This window comes from Chinchilla lanigera, unplaced genomic scaffold, assembly GCF_000276665.1.
Source record: "Chinchilla lanigera isolate Chin_1 unplaced genomic scaffold, ChiLan1.0 scaffold00106, whole genome shotgun sequence".
NCBI classification, from domain to species: Eukaryota; Metazoa; Chordata; class Mammalia; order Rodentia; family Chinchillidae; genus Chinchilla; species Chinchilla lanigera.
In genome coordinates this window covers 3486869-3493034 of record NW_004955507.1, presented here as the reverse complement: position 1 = coordinate 3493034, position 6166 = coordinate 3486869, and positions in this window count along the sequence as shown.

The following is a 6166-nucleotide window of genomic DNA, read 5'->3' as shown; positions in this document are numbered from 1 at the left end:
AAAAAAAAAAAAAAAAAAAAAAAAAAAGGCCTGAGTACTATACATAGTTCAGGGTCAAGGCCCTGGCTTCAATCCCCGGTAGAAGAATGAAAAAAGGAAGAAAGAAGGGCAGACAGGCAGGCAAGCACCAGGCAGACAGCAGGGCAAAGGTAGCAAGATGATAACCAGCTTTTGCTTTTTTTTTTTTAACCCACCCAAATCAATAAGTCAAACTACCTGAACAGCCTATCTCCTAAAGATTGTGAATCATACCTCCTGAGTCAGTTAACACTCGATAAGAGGAAGCAGTAAACAAACTCCTTGGTATCAGTTTTAGTTTTCATTCCATTCATAGGAAACCAAAAGAAACATGGGCAGTCACCACAAACATGAAGGTTACACAAGGGTGCTTCAGTTGCTAATCTCTCAGGTCCTTGGTAGGACAGAGCAAACAAATGGGGCAATTTCAACAGACTGGCAATTTCACTGTAGTAGGACAGGTTGTGACACGGCCCTGTCATGGGGGACATGCACACCTCTAGCCCCTCAGCCCTGGCCCTGCTCTTCAAACTTCCCCTGGGGACCCTATCCTTTCCTACCTCCTTGAGGAGTGTGGCTTTCCAAGGCATCGTCCCTTTAATTACCCCTTGCCATCTTCTCTCTCTTTTTTTTGTGTTTTTGAGACAGGGTCTCACTATGCAGTTCAGGCTCGCCTTGAGCTCACTTTGTAGCCCAGGCTGGCCTTGAACTCAAAGATCCTCCTGCCTCAGCCTCCTGAGTGCTGGGATTACAGGTGTGTGCCACCATGCCTGGCACCTTGCCATCCTCTCTGTGCATGTGGACAAGCACAGGTCTTTCTAAGGTAAATAAGTCCTTCCCTTGGTCCTATTTTCCCTTTTTAAATTATTTTGAAAATTTATTATTAATTATTATTTGGCAGTACTGAGGGTTGAAGTCAGGGCCTGACACATGCTAGGCAAGCCCCCGACAATTGTGCCATATTCCCAGCCCTTTTATTTTAAGACAGTTTTGCTAAGCTACCCAGGCTGGCTTCAAACTTGTAGCCCTCCTTTCTCAGCCTCTGAAGTAACTGAGATTGCAGGCATGTGCCACCGTGCCTGAGTGTTTTGCATTTTTATTTAGTTATTTTGTGGTACTGGGAATCAAACCCAGGGCCTCAAGTATGCTAAGCAAGGATTCTACCACTGATCCACACTCTCAGCCCTCTGTTTTCCCTTTTTAGCAGGTGTCCCTCCCTTCCCATCTTCAGACTTGTAGGCACCTCAGCTCATCATCTCTGTTCCAAGTACCCCATTCCCTTGGCCTCTGCCAGTCTGTTGAAATTGCCCCATTTGTTTGCTCTGTAAGTATCTACTGAATGCCAATATCTAGGTGTTGTTACTACACAGCTGTTTCAGACAGTAGCCTAAGCATTTTTACTAGCATTACTTCAACTAACCCTTACAACAGCTTTATAAGAAAGGGACTTTTATTGTTATGGGCCTTTGTAGTGGGGATCTGTGAGGTTGGAGAAGTGAAGAAACCTGCCCAAGGTTACAGGAAGGAGCTCTAAAGGAAGGAGCCAGGCAGTCTGGCTCCAAAGCCCACATTTTTATGGCCACACAGCACTGTACTGAAGCCTGTGGGTTTTCTTTTCAAAATGTCCCTCTTGTCTTTTCCTCTCTCTTTCCATCCAGGCCTTTATCGCCTGCTTCCTGCATGCTGTAACAGCCAGCCCCAGGTCTGCCTGCCCATAAATGTTCCTCCTCAACCCTGGTCCATTCCCCAGCACCGTGTGGCCTGACAATCTCCCCAAAACATCCTCTTCATCTTGTCATCTCTCTGCCATCAAAGAATACGTAATCTCTTTAGGAAGAAGACATGCACGTATGAGCCCAGGAGATAATTCTATAATGATAATAAATAAAATGAGGGAGAAAAAAATGAACTCAAAGGTCACTTCCTGTTAAAAAAAAAAAAACAACACTGCACAATTTTCTCAGTACAAATTGTAGACAGGAGTGGACCAGGCAGAAAAACTGAACTTCAGCTGAGCACGGAAATTGAATTAGAAGGGGATAAGCTTTCTAGTAGGAAATGGAGGGTCTTAAGAGCTATGCCCCAGGCTGCCCTCCCTGTACACCTACCCTTTGTGACACTGCTGCCGCCCCTACTTCCCAGCTTCCAACTCTGTGCTGCTTTCCACACTTTGTTCAAAGGTGACTTCCACTCTTTCTCCTTTCTTCCCCTTGCAGCACTAGGCATTGAACCCAGGGCCTTTGTACTAAGCTACATCCCTAGCCCTTTTCAATGGGTGTTTGTTTGTTTTTTGTCTTTTTGAGACTGGGTTTTGCTATGCACTTCAGGCTGGCCTCGGACTCACCTCGTAGCCCAAACTGGACTCACCTTGTAGCCCAAACTGGACTCAAACTCACAGCAGTCCTCCTGCCTCAGCCTCCAAAGTGCTGGGATTACAAGTATGCACCACCATGCCCAAAAGTTGTGCAGTTTTTGAGACAGTAAATTGGAAATTTACTGATTTCTCTCAGTAAATTGTTAATTTGCCCATCTGGGCTTGGACTTGCCTTTCTGAGTGTCAAGATTATAGGTGCATGCCACAGTTTGAGGCTTCATTTCCCCTTGAATCTCTTCTAGACTTTCTTCCTTTAAGCTTCCTTTAACATTTACCTATGCAACTGGGGTACCTGGTCAAGACTTTGGTATGACCTTCAGGGGAAAGAGGTTTGTGCTTTTTAAGAAACAGATTAAGGGGTTGGTGCACTTCTGTAAAGCCATCTCATCTGCTCAGGAGCCTGAGGCAGGAGAATCTCAAATTCAAGGCCAGCCTAGGCAATCTAGTGAGACTCTGTCTCAAAAAAAAAAAAAAAATTAGGTCTAGGGATATAGCTCAACAGTAGTAGAGTTTTTGCTTAGAATGTGGGAAACTCTGGGTTCACATCTCACTTCAAACAAAACCAACCAACCAACCAAGAACTGCATACACAAAATGTGGGCAGGGGATATAGCTCCACGGCACAGCGCCTGCCTAGAAAGCTTGAGGTCGTGAGTTTGATTCCTGGTACCCCCCCAAAAAAACCCCACAAAATGTGATAATATGTTAAAGAAGTCATTAAAAGGCAGGTCAACAAAAGACTCAAAGACTCCAAGTAGTGGCCTCAATGCAATAACTTTCAGAGCTTTTGGGAACGATGTTTTATTCTTTGCTTTCCACACAGTATCTCACCTTCACATAGCTCTTTCAAGTGGGCTCTATACTTACCCCTTTTGCAGATGAATTAACTGAGATTGCCAAGTTTATGAATCCTGTCCCAAACGGCACACAGCTAGCAGAGGAGGGCTGCTGCAGAGCCCTAGTCTTGTCTATTATGTCTTCTGGGAAACACTGTTCTAGGCAGGCCATTTGTTCTCCTAGCAGTTACTGCACAGGAGAGTTTTTTCCCTTTGCCTGCATCAGCCTTTGTGGGGTTTAGATGGAGTGCACCTCCAAGTGGAAACCTCTCTGGATTTCCATCCTAAATGAGGCAGTAGCACAAGACTGCCAAAGCCCGAGCTCTCCCGGGGCTGACATTCTGTGATTACTGAGCATTGGTGGAAGAGGGGGGAGCTAATTGAGTGAGTTAGTGATTTGGTTGCCAAGGTAACACTTTCCTGATTGGAAGAAAGGGATCACAGGGTTCAACACAGACTTTGCTGGATAGGAAAGTGGTGCCTGATCTTCCCTCCATGTTTCTGCTTCTGAGCTGGAAAAAGAAAGAGGACAAAAAAAAAGATAAAATTTGAATCCAAATGTAAAATTTATGCCTAATTTAGAATGAAATTTTGGGATGGTAGACTCCCAAGTCCTCTATAAGGTGTGGCATTCTTTTCTCCAAATCACTTATTCACCAATTGATCCACTTCTATTTATTTGGTTGGTAACTATAGTTTTTTGTCTCACCCAGAACGTTCTTATTTTGTGAACAGCTATCTTTGTTTTATGGGAAAACAGTTACAGCATACCTGGCATTTCCTAGCTTAGTCACCCAGGGCACAGTTTTCCAGGGCCACCAGTTTGGCAAATGCAAAGGTGTCATTCACATTACAGTATATGTACAGAGCTGTGCACTGAACAATGTTGGACTCTGTGTGATGGTGCTGAGCTATTGGAAAGAAGCCTAAACTGGGTGTGGTGGCGCACACAGCCAGTGACCCCAGCATTCTGGAGGCTGAGGCAGGAGGATTACCATGAGATGAAGGCTAGCCTGAACAGTATAGTGAGACCATCTGTCAAAGAAGAAAGAGACAAAGCAAGCAAGCCAGCCAACCAGCCAGCTCTGAACTGGGATGAACTGGGAGCCATGGACTTGGATGCTGGACTCTGCTAGCTTTTTTTTTTTTGACATAGGATCTCATTATGCAGTTTAGGATCTTGTTATGGCCTTCAACTCACTATGTAGTCCAGGCTGGCCTCAAACTTGAAGCAATCCTCCTGCCTCAGGCTCCCAAGCACTGGGATTATAGGCATGTGCTGCCACCACACCCAGCTAGACTTCTGACTTCATAAATGACTAGTCAGTCACTTCGCCCTGCACACTTCCCTGGATGATTTTTTTCCATCTATAAAACAGTCCAGTATGGCTGGGAGTATAGTTCAGTGTAGAATACTTGCTTAGCATGCATGAGGCCCTCAGTTTGATCCCCAGTACACACACAGCCTATTAATTAATTTTTGAAAAACCATTTATGTAAACTGATTTATGGCAAGAAAAAGATCTTGGAGTGAATAGTAAAACTTGCATAAATGTTTAAAAAAGATGAATAGCTATAGGATTAGACTGAATTTCAAGTGCTTTATAACTAGTAGCTATTAGTTTTTTCTGGTTTTCCTTTTTCAAGAGGAGGACAGTACTGCATGAGCTCTAAGGTCAAGTCTGGCCATAGTGTTTTATTGTCTCTCAGAAGCCAGCAGTCAATGCAGTGACACTGAATCCTGGCCGCTTGGGGATGGACAGACCTGGGAAACCCTCCATAACTAAGCATCCTGGCTGAGAACCCCAGGGGTACTCCCATGCCAGGGAAGTCAGCCACTGACCATTTTCCCCATCAGCTCAGCCCCAGGAGGGAGTAGCCCATTACGCTGCTGGAGGGAGGCCCCTTCTTCACCCAATATTGGAGCCTTTGTAATCACCCTTCCCTTGCTGGGCAAGCCTGGACTGAGCCATTTCTGGGCACGTCATGGGAAATGGCTGGCTTGGTGTGTTCCGGAGGTACATATTCCTCAGAGATCGTCAGCATCTATGTATTTGAGATAGTAAAAATGGGAGGTAGATGATCAGGACTTGAAACCACAGCGCACTCATTGCAGAAGACAATTTTGGGATCATGGCTCACCCTGTCTCATGAGAAACTGGGGACCTAGTCACTTAGCCACTCAGGGGCCTCAGGGAAAGGGTAGGGACTAATACTGTGCATCTCTAGTGCCCACCAGTTATCACGCACCCTTCATCTCATCACCCCTGTTGTCACCTCTGTGGGCTTAAGCAATCTGCCCAAGATTCCCTCTCCACTTAACAAGTCAGCTGAAGCACTGGGTACACTTTCTGTCACCCAGCCTAGCTCCTTTCATCAGGGAACAGACTGAAGTAAGAGTACTGGAGGCGCAGAGCTGGGCTGCTGTGTTCCTGCTGGGACAGAATGGTAGTAAATGTGCCACAGGCAAAGAGGAAGAGTCTGCTAATAAACTCTAGTCACCTTTCCCACCACCAGGCTTGCATCTCAAACAACCCTTTGACTAACTGTCCACTTAACGGCCGCAGTGGAGAGGGAAAAAGTGATAAGCCCTCTTTGTCTGCAGTAGCTGATGGATCTGATGTCTTTTGCTAAAAGAGGCAGTTTCATGCCCAGTGCTGTCTCTGACTAGTAATCCAAAAGGCTTGGAGGTTTTGGTGAATGGGAATGGTCCAAAACCTGACCTCACTTTCATTTAATTTCATGCCAGCACTGATACACATCCAGCTGGGCAGACCTCGTCTAACTAGTGAGCTGCTCACACACAAAGGCACTCTAATTACCATCCACACACAGGCCAGGCTGACAGGGATTTCAAGAGTTTTCATGTTTATGGAGATCAGAGACATGTGTTCTGTACATATTTCCCACTAGTGGCAAGTACAAATCAAACAAACAA